We start from the raw sequence: 11,509 nt of genomic DNA, 5'->3' as shown, positions 1-11,509 counted from the left end.
GAAGAATGGCAAGCAAGTTGCCACTCGAGTGAAGAAGCCCAAAGCTAGACCTAATCCTGAAACTAAGTGCTTCTAATGCAAAGGGAATGGTCACTGGAAGCAAAACTACCCCCAAATACTTGGAGGATAAGAAGGATGGCAAAATGAACAAAGGTATATTTGATATACATGTTATTGATGTGTACTTCACTAGTGTTCATAGTAGCCCCCTTGGTATTTAATACCGATTCAGTAGCTAAGGTTTGTAACTCAAAACAGGAGTTGCAAAATGAACAGATACTAGTTAAGGCCGAGGTGACGATGTGTGTTGGAAGTGATTCCAAGGTTGATAAGATCACCATCGCACACTCCCTTTACCTTCGGGATTAGTGCTGAATCTAAATTAAATGTTATTTGGTGTTTGTGTTGAGCATGAATATGATTGGATCATGTTTATTGCAATACGGTTATTCATTTAAGTCAAAGAATAATTGTTACTCTATTTACATGAATAAAACCTTCTATGGTCAAACACTCAATATAAATGGTTTATTGAATTTTGATTGTAATGATACACATATTCATAATATTGATGTCAAAAGATGCAAAGTTGATAATGATAGTGCAACATATTTGTGGCATTGCCGTTTAGGTCATATTGGTGTAAAGCACATGAAGAAACTCCATGCGAATGGATTTTTGGAATCACTTGATTATGAATCATTTGATGCTTGTGAACCATGCCTCATGGGCAAGATGACTAAGACACCGTTCTCCAGAACAATGGAGCGAGCCGCTGACTTATTGGAAATAATACATGCCGATGTATGTGGTCCGATGAGTGTTGAGGCTCGCGGCGGGTATCGTTTGTGACGCCCCCGATTCAATCGTACACTAATTATAAACGCAAACGTGTACAATCAAGATCAGGGACTCACGGGAAGATATCACAACACAACTCTACAAATAAAATAAGCCATACAAGCATCATATTACAAGTCAGGGGCCTCGAAGGCTCGAATACAAGAGCTCGATCATAGACGAGTCATCGGAAGCAACAATATCTGAGTACAGACATAAGTTAAACAAGTTTGCCTTAAGAAGGCTAGCACAAACTAGGATACAGATCGAAAGAGGCGCATGCCTCCTGCCTGGGATCCTCCTAAACTACTCCTGGTTGTCGTCAGCGGGCAGCACGTAGTAGTAGGCACCTCCCGAGTAGTAGTAGTCGTCGTCGACGGTGGCGTCTGGCTCCTGGGCTCCAACGTCTGGTCGCAGCAATCGGGTATAGAAAGGGGGAAAAGAGGGAGCAAAGCAATCGTGAGTACTCATTCAAAGTACTCGCAAGCAAGGAGCTACACTACATATGTATGCATTGGTATCAAATGGAATAAGGGTATCATATGTGGACTGAACTGTAGAATGCCGGAATAAGAGGGGGATAGCTAGTCCTTTCGAAGACTACGCTTCGGGTAACCTCCATCTTGCAGCAGAAGAAGAGAGTAGATGGTAAGTTCACCAAGTAACATCGCATAGCATAATCCTAACCGATGATCTTTCCCTCGTCGTTCTGTGAGAGAGAGATCACCGGTTGTATCTGGCACTTGTAAGGGTGTGTTTTATTAAGTATCCGGTTCTAGTTGTCATAAGGTCAAGGTACAACTCCGGGTCGTCCTTTTACCGAGGGACACGGCTATTCGAATAGATCAACTTCCCTGCAGGGGTGCACCACATAACCCAACACGCTCAATCCCATTTGGCCGGACACACTTTCCTGGGTCATGCCCGGCCTCGGAAGATCAACACGTCGCGGCCCTAGCTAGGCACAATAGAGAGGCCAGCATGCCGCTCTAAGTGCTATGGCGCAGGGGTTTGGGCCCATCGTCCATTGCACACCTGCACGTTGCATGGGCGGCCGGAGAGCAGACCTAGCAACCTTCATTACAAAGGAAGTTGCGTTACGCGGTCCAACCCAGCGCGCGCCACTCAGTCGCTGACGTCACGAAGGCTTCGGCTGATACCACGACGTCGAGTGCCCATAACTGTCCCCGCGTAGATGGTTAGTGCGTATAGGCCAGTGGCCAGACTCATATCAAATACCAAGATCTCGTTAAACGTGTTATCTTGAAATAACCGCGAACGCCGACCAGGGCCAGGCCCACCTCTCTCCTAGGTGGTCTCAACCTGCCCTGTCGCTTCGCCACAAAGATTCACACAGAGGGTCGTTGGGACAAAGGTCCTTTCAGCCCCCAATCCGTGAATCACTCGCGGGTGCTCCACGAGCCGACCCGACTTTAGTCACCACATGTATCACGTATAAAGTATATAGTATATACCCGTGATCACCTCCCGAGTGATCACGACCCGATAGTATAGCATGGCATACGGAGAAGAATGTAGGGCCACTGATGATAAACTAGCATCCTATACTAAGCATTAAGATTGCAGATAAAGGTAACAACAATAATAGCAAGGACAGGATATGCATCAGGATAGGATTAACGGAAAGCAGTAACATGCTACACTACTCTAATGCAAGCAGTATAGAGGAGAGTAGGCGATATCTGGTGATCAAGGGGGGGGGGCTTGCCCGGTTGCTCTGGCAAGAGAGAGGAGTCGTCAACACCGTAGTCGTACTGGGTAGCAGCGGCGTCGGTCTCGATGTCTAGCGAGAGAAGAGAGGAAAGAAACAATAAATATCAAGCAAACAGATGCAAGACATGACAAAGCGTAATGTTAGGTGTGCCCTAACACGGTATGAGGTGGTACCGGTGAAGGGGGAAAACATTCGGGAAAATATCCCCGGTGTTTCGCGTTTTCGGACAGACGAACCGGAGGGGAAAAGTTGCGTGTTTGCTATGCTAGGGATGCGTGATGGACGAACGGGCTGCGTATCCGGATTCGTCTCATCGTTCTGAGCAACTTTCATGTACAAAGTTTTTTCATCCGAGTTACGATTTATTTTATATCAATTTTGAACGTTTTTAAACCATTTTTAGAATTAACAGAATTAATTTAATTCTAAAATTCATTTATGACATCAGCATGACATCAAGGTGGCGTCAGCAGTCAGTTGATTAGTCAAACTGACGCGTGGGTCCTGCATGTCATAGGTTGTTTAGTTAATTAACAGTAGTTAATTAGGTTAACTAAACATAATTAATTAAGTTAATTAATTAAGTTAATTAATTAATATTTTTATTTTATTTTATTTTATTTTATTGATCTAATGATTCTCACATGGGTTATTATACCGGGGGGGGGGGGGGGGTGTTATTTGCTAAAGGGGATTAGCCCCTAATCTGGATAGGGCCGGCCCCATCTGGCACGGACTCCACCGAGCCCCTCCAGTGGCTGGGCGCGCACGGGAGCAACGAGCTCCGGCGGCCAGGGGGACGGAAGTGGGCCGACGCGCATTGGGGTAGGGGGCCGCCGGCGCGGGCAGGGCGCAGCCGCCAAGCGGGTGAGGAGGGCGCGGCGCGGCGACACGCAGCAGTAGGAGGAGCGGCAAGGCAGTTGAGGCCGAGCGCGCGCAAGCGGCCAGGAGTAGCGAGCGGTTGCAGGCGGACGAGGCCAGGCGCGGCGCGGCCACGGGCGCAGGCGGGCAGCGGGAAGGCTGGGCAATAGGCGAGCTTCGGCGGGCGCCAGCGTGCAGCAGTAGCAGAGTGCAGCAGCAGGTAGTAGCAGAGGATGGCCGGGAGCAGCGGTAGTGGTCGGCAGAAGAGCAAGCAGGCGCGGGGCGAGGAGCCGACGAACACGGGCAACGTAGGGGCGCGGCCAAGGGCGCACCGCGCGTGTGGGAGTGCGGCCAGACTAGTAGGGGGCGGCGAGCAAGGGGCGGACCCGCACAGGAGCTCGGGTGCGGCAAAAGTAAGGTCCGGCCATGGCGGTGGGGGTGCGGCATACGGCGACGGATCGACGGAGTAAGGGACGGGATCGGACGAGGGGCTCACAGCGGTGCTCGTGGAGGGCTCGGGGAGGCCGGGGTGAGCAGACGGCGGCGGATCGGGCGGCGGGGTCGCGGTGGCCGTGGCAGGGAAGATGACCCGATGACGGGGCTGCACGGCATTTTGGCCTCGATCCACAGGCGAGGACGAACTAGACGAGGGTGACGAGGCTCCGGGGCACCTTCTTGTAGCTCGGGGAAGCTCCGTTGCACGTCAACGACGGTGACGTAGTGACGGCCGAGCTCGGGCAGCTCGCGCGAGAGGGAGAGGTAAGAGGAGAGGGGAAAACGAGGGGAGTGGGGGACTAGGGTTTCTAGGAGGGAGAGAGGGGCGTCCGAGGGGACTAGTAGGCGGGGGGGCATGGATGCCCGGCGCGTGTCCACGGCCGGCCATGGCGCCGTGGATGCGTTGCCACGATCCCCCCTGATGAACAGAGGAGGGGGACGGCAGTAAGTGGGCCGGCCTTGTGGCTAAGGCCCAGGGAGAAAGCTGGGGGGGGGGGGGGGGGGGTCTTTTTCTTTACTTTGAAATCCTTTTCTATTCTTTTCTCTTTTGTTTTCTTTCTTTTGTGTTTTATATTTACTTTTAGCACTAAACCATATTTCTGAAAAATGTGTGGCTGGTCTCCAAAATCAGTAAGCAATATCCCTCACTGCCACAAAAAGTTTAAACCCGAATAAAATAGTTTAGTATTTATAGTTAATAAAAGGCATTTAAATAATTGTTTTGTCGCTGTTTTATCTACTATAGTGCATTTAAATATTTTATTTGAATATGGGTTCTTCACTGTGATTACCTATGCAATATTTGTCATAGCCCGAACATTTTGGTCTTAACCTTTGAAAACTTCTGTTCTTTGCCTTTAAATTCAAATTTGAATTTGGATCGATTTTGAACTAATACGAGATTAACAACAGTAACCGTGGTGACATGGCATCATTAATGTGGGATTACTGTAGCCTAATTATCTGGGCGTCACATCGTTATCTTCTGACCTTCATAGATGATTTGAGCAGATATGGGTATATCTACTTAATGAAACACAAGTCTGAAGCATTTGAAAAGTTCAAAGAATTTCAGAGTGAAGTGGAGAATCATCGTAACAAGAAAATAAAGTTTCTATTATCTGATCGCGGAAACGAATATTTGAGTTACGAGTTTGGCCTTCATTTAAAACAATGTGCAATAGTTTCACAACTCGCGCCACCTGGAACACCACAGCATAATAGTGTCTCCGAACATCGTAACCGTACTTTATTAGATATGGTGCGATCTATGATGTCTCTTACCGATTTACAACTATCGTTTTGGGGTTATGCATTAGAGACAACTGTATTCACGTTAAATAGGGCATGGTCTAAATCCGTTGAGATGACACCGAATGAACTGTGGTTTAGCAAGAAACCTAAGCTGTCGTTTTTTAAAGTTTGGGGTTGCGATGCTTATGTGAAAAAGCTTCAGCCTGATAAGCTCGAACCCAAATCGGAGAAGTGCGTCTTCATAGGATACCCAAAAGAAACTGTTGGGTACACCTTCTATCACAGATCCGAAGGCAAGATCTTTGTTGCTAAAATTGGATCCTTTTTAGAGAAGGAGTTTCTCTTAAAAGAAGTGAGTGGGAGGAAAGTAGAACTTGATGAGGTAATTGTACCTTGTCTCAAATTGGAAAGTAGCTCATCATTGAAAACCATTCTCGTGATGCCTGCACCAACTAGTGAGGAAGCTAATCATAATGATCATGAAACTTCGGATCAAGTTACTACCAAACCTCATAAGTCAACTAGAGCACGTACCACACCCGAGTGGTACGGTAATCCTGTTCTGGAAGTCATGTTATTAGACCATGACGAACCTACGAACTATGAGAAAGCGATGATGAGCCTAGATTCCGATGGTTTGAGGCCATGAAATCTGAGATAGGATCCATGTATGAGAACAAAGTATGGACTTTGATTGACTTTCCCGATGATCAGCGAGCCATTGAGAATAAATGGATCTTCCAGAGGAAGACGGACGCTGATAGTAGTGTTACTATCTACAAAGCTCGAATTGTCGCAAAAGGTTTATCGACAAGTTCAAGGTGTTGACTACGATGAGATTTTCTCACTCGTATCGATGCTTAAAGTTTGTCCGGATCATGTTAGCAATTGCCGCATTTTATGAAATCTTGCAAATGGATGTCAAAACTGCATTCCTTAATGGATTAAAGAAGAGTTGTATATGATGCAACCAGAAGGCTTTCTCAATCCTAAAGGTGCTAACAAAGTGTGCAGGCTCTAGCGATCCATCTATGGACTGGTGCAAGCATCTTGGAGTTGGAATATACGCTTTGATGAGTTGATCAAAGCATATAGTTTTAGATAGACTTGCGGTGAAGCCTGTATTTACAAGAAAGTGAGTGGGAGCACTACAACCTTTCTGATAAGTATATGTGAATGACATATTGTTGATCGGAAATGATGTAGAATTTTTCTAGAAAGCATAAAGGAGTGTTTGAGAGGATTTTTTCAAAGAAAGACCTCAGTGAAGCTACTTACATATTGGGCATCAAGATCTATAAAGATAGATCAAGACGCTTGATAAGACTTTCGATGAGTACATACCTTGATAAGATTTTGAAGGAGTTCAAAATGGATCAGTCAAAGGAGTTCTTGCCTGAGTTGTAAGGTATGAAGTTGAGTAAGACTCAAAACCCGACCATGGCAGAAGATAGAGAGATAATGAAAGCCATTCCCTACCAGACCTATTGTGTACCTTGCCATGAGTTTGGCAAAGGGGTACAATAGAGATCCAAGAGTAGATCACTGGACAACGGTCAAATATTATCTTTAGAGGACTAAGGAAATATTTCTCGGTTATGCAGGTAATAAAGAGTTCATCGTAAAGAGTTACGTCGATGCAAATTTTAACACCGATCTGGATGACTCTGAGTCTCAAACTGGATACATATTGAAAGTGGGAGCAATTAGCTAGAGTAGCTCGATGCAGAGCATTGTAGACATAGAAAAAATTGCAAAGTACATACGGCTCTAAATGTGGCAGACCCGTTGACTAAACTTCTCTCATAAGCAAAACATGATCACACCTCAGTGCTGATATGGACTCGACTAGACGACAAGTCACTGGTTGGTCCAATCCTTCACGGTACTTACAAAACAACAACAAACGGCGACAGCTACCGTCACAGAAAATAGATAGCAGACATAGAAGAAGAATAGGCCTTTGGATCATGGAAATATCAAGAAACCAAAGGAGTAGACTTGCACCAAAATTAACCCAAAGTTAATCACAACAGCGCAGCAGCAGCTGCTACCTCTTGAGCATTGTGTTCGTTTTCCCTAAAGAGGAAGGGATGATGCAGCAAAGTAGTGTAAGTATTTCCCTCAGTTTTTGAGAACCAAGGTATCAATACAGTAGGAGGCTACGCGCGAGTCCCTCGCACCTGCACAAAACAAATAAATCCTCGCAACCAACGCAAATAGGGGTTGTCAATCCCTATAAGGCCACTTACGAGAGTGAGATCTGATAGATATGATAAGATAATATTTTTGGTATTTTTATGATAAAAGATGCAAAGTAAAATAAAGGCAAAGTAAATAGCAAAGGAAATAACTAAGTAGTAGGAGATCAATATGATAAAGATAGACCCGGGGGCCATAGGTTTCACTAGTGGCTTCTCTCGAGAGCATAAGTATTCTACGGTGGGTGAACAAATTACTGTTGAGCAATTGACAGAATTGAGCATAGTTATGAGAATATCTAGGTATGATCATGTATATAGGCATCACGTCCGAGACAAGTAGACCGACTCCTGCCTGCATCTAGTACTATTACTCCACTCATCGACCGCTATCCAGCATGCATCTAGAGTATTAAGTTAAAAACAGAGTAACGCCTTAAGCAAGATGACATGATGTAGAGGGATAGACTCATGCAATATGAAGAAAACCCCATCTTGTTATCCTCGATGGCAACAATACAATACGTGCCTTTTTGCCCTTACTGTCACCGGGAAAGGACACTATAAGATTGAACACAAAGCTAAGCACTTCTCCCATTGCAAGAAAGATCAATCTAGTAGGCCAAACCAAACTGATAATTCGAAGAGACTTGCTAAGATAACCAATCACACATAAAAGAATTCAGAGAAGATTCAAATATTATTCATAGATAGACTTGATCATAAACCTACAATTAATCAGTCTCAACAAACACACCGCAAAAAGAAGATTACATCGAATAGTTCTCCACAAGAGAGGGGGAGAACATTGTATTGAGATCCAAAAAGAGAGAAGAAGCCATCTAGCTACTAACTATGGACCCGTAGGTATGAGGTGAACTACTCACACTTCATCGGAGGGGCTATGGTGTTGATTTAGAAGCCCTCCGTGATCGATGCCCCCTCCGGCGAAGCTCCGGAACAGGCCCCAAGATGGGATCTCGTGGATACAGAAAGTTACGATGGTGGAATTAGGGTTTTGGCTCCCTTTTTGATCGTTTGGGGGTACGTGGATATATATAGGAGGAAGGAGTATGTCGGTGGAGCAACAGGGGGGCCACGAGGGTGGAGGGCGCGCCTAGTGGGGGTGGGCGCACCCCCTACCTCGTGGCCTCCTATTTATTTTCTTGACATAGGGTCCAAGTCTCCCAGGTCTTGTTCGTTGAGAAAATCACGTTCATGAAGGTTTCATTCCGTTTGGACTCCGTTTGATATTCCTTTTCTTTGAAACCCTAAAATAGGCAAAAAACAGCAATTCTGGGTTGGGCCTCCGGTTAATAGGTTAGTCCCAAAAATAATATAAAAGTGGATAATAAAGCCCAATAATGTCCAAAACAGTAGATAATATAGCATGGAGCAATCAAAAATTATAGATACGTTGGAGACGTATCAAGCATCCCCAAGCTTAATTCCTGCTCGTCCTTGAGTAGGTAAATGATAAAAACATAATTTTTGATGTGGTGTGCTACTTGGCATGATTTTAATGTAATTCTTCTTAATTGTGGTATGAATATTCAGATCCGAAAGATTCAAGACAAAAGTTCATATTGACATAAAAATAATAATACTTCAAGCATACTAACTAAGCAATTATGTCTTCTCAAAATAACATGGCCAAACAAAGTTCATCCCTACAAAATCATATGGTTTAGTCATGTTTCATTTTCGTCACACAAGAATGCTCTCGTCATGCACAACCCCGATGACAAGCCAAGCAATTGTTTCATACTTTAGTAATCTCAAACCTATAAACTTTCACGCAATATATGAGCGCGAGCCATGGACATAGCACTATAGGTAGAATAGAATATAATAAGGGGGGTTATGTGGAGAAGACAAAAAGGAGAAAGTCTCACATCAACGAGGCTAATCAATGGGCTATGGAGATGCCCATCGATTGATGTTAATGCAAGGAGTAGGGATTGCCATGCAACGGATGCACTAGAGCTCTAAATGTATGAAAGCTCAACAAAAGAAACTAGTGGGTGTGCATCCAACTTGCTTGCTCATGAAGACCTAGGGCACTTGAGGAGGCCCATTGTTGGAATACACAAGCCAAGTTCTATAATGAAAAATTCCCACTAGTATATGAAAGTGACAAAACAAGAGACTCTCTAACAGGAAGATTATGGTGCTACTTTGAAGCACAAGTGTGGCAAAGGATAGTAACATTTTCTCTCATTTTTTGGGGGCTTTCTCTTTTTATGGCCTTTCTCTTTTTCGGGCCTTTTCTTTTTTATGGCCTTTCTCTTTTTTTTATTCCTCACTTGGGACAATGCTCTAGAAAATGATGATCATCACACTTTTATTTATTTACAACTTAATTATTACAACTCGATACTAGAACAAAAGATGACTCTATATGAATGCCTCTGGCGGTGTACCGGGATATGAAATGGACCAAGAGTGACATGTATGAAAGAATTATGAACGGTGTCTTTGCCACAAATACTATGTCAACTACATGATCATGCTAAGCAATATGACAATGATGAACGGAATGATGGAAAGTTGCATGGCAATATATCTCGGAATGGCTATGGAAATTCCATAATAGGTAGGTATGGTGGCTGTTTTGAGGAAGATATAATGAGGTTTACATGTGAAAGAGCGTATCATATCACGGGGTTTGGATGCACCGGCGAAGTTTGTGCCAACTCTCAATGTGATAAAGGATAATGCACGGTACCGAAGAGGCTAGCAAGGATGGAAGGGTGAGAGTGCGTATAATCCATGGACTCAACATTTGCCATAAAGAACTCACATACTTATTGCAAAAATCTACAAGTCATCAAAAACCTCGGTACTACGCGCATGCTCCTAGGGGGATAGATTGGTGGGAAAAGACCATCGCTCGTCCCCGACCGCCACTCATAAGGAGGACAATCAAATAACACCTCATGTTTCAAATTTGTTGCATAAAGTATACCATACGTGCATGCTACGGGACTTGCAAACTTCAACACAAGCATTTCTCAATTTCACAACTACTCAACTAGCACGACTTTGATATTATTACCTCCATATCTCAAAACAATCATCAAGCATCAAACTTCTCTTAGTATTAAAAACACTCTTAAGAAAATTTTACTAACTTTGAATACCTAGAATATTAGGATTTTAAGCAAATTACCATGCTATTAAGACTCTCAAAATAATCTAAGTGAAGCATGAGAGATCAATAGTTTCTATAAAACAAATCCACCACCGTGCTCTAAAAGATATAAGTGAGGTACTAGAGCAAAACTATATAACTCAAAAGATATAAGCGAAGCACATAGAGTATTCTAATAAATTCCAAATCATGTATGGCTCTCTCAAAAGGTGTGTACAGAAAGGATGATTGTGGTAAACTAAAAAGCAAAGACTCAAATAATACAAGACGCTCCAAGAAAAACACATATCATGTGGCGAATAAAAATATAGCTCCAAGTAAAGTTACCGATAGAAGTAGACGAAAGAGGGGATGCCTTCCGGGGCATCCCCAAGCTTTGGCTTTTAGGTGTCCTTAGATTATCTTGGGGGTGCCATGGGCATCCCCAAGCTTAGGCTCTTGCCACTCCTTGTTCCATAATCCATCAAATCTTTACCCAAAACTTGAAAACTTCACAACACAAAACTTAAAGTAGAAAATCTCGTGAGCTCCGTTAGCGAAAGAAAATAAAAGACCACTTCAAGGTACTGTAATGAACTCATTATTTATTTATATTGGTGTTGTACCTACTGTATTCCAACTTCTCTATAGTTTATAAACTATTTTACTAGCCATAGATTCATCAAAATAAGCAAACAACACACGAAAAACAGAATCTGTCAAAAACAGAACAGTCTGTAGTAATCTGCAGCTAGCGCAAGATCTGGAACCCCAAAAATTCTAAAATAAATTGCTGGACATGAGGAATTTATCTATTAATCATATGCAAAAATAATTAACTAAATATCACTTTCCAAATAAAATGACAGCAGTTCTCATGAGCGCTAAAGTTTCTGTTTTTTACAGCAAGTTCAACAAGACTTTCCCCAAGTCTTCCCTACGGTTCTACTTGGCACAAACACTAATTAAACACAAAAAACACAACAAAAA

General features: G+C 43.7%; 1 long non-coding RNA gene across 1 annotated transcript; it reads right to left on the bottom strand.

The window, feature by feature from the left end:
* Window positions 1-940: 940 nt before the first annotated feature.
* LOC147959935 (uncharacterized) lies at window positions 941-4,266 on the bottom strand. Its single transcript, XR_015612158.1, has 3 exons — window positions 3,933-4,266; window positions 2,570-2,644; window positions 941-1,247 (listed from the first exon to the last, which is right to left on the bottom strand). It is a non-coding gene; the product is annotated as an uncharacterized LOC147959935 (long non-coding RNA).
* Window positions 4,267-11,509: the final 7,243 nt, after the last annotated feature.

The sequence above is a fragment of the Triticum urartu genome, chromosome 7A (assembly GCF_056163025.1).
Source record: "Triticum urartu cultivar PI428250 chromosome 7A, HENAU_Tu73, whole genome shotgun sequence".
Taxonomy (NCBI): Eukaryota; Viridiplantae; Streptophyta; class Magnoliopsida; order Poales; family Poaceae; genus Triticum; species Triticum urartu.
This window is presented reverse-complemented; position numbering and strand designations above follow the sequence as displayed.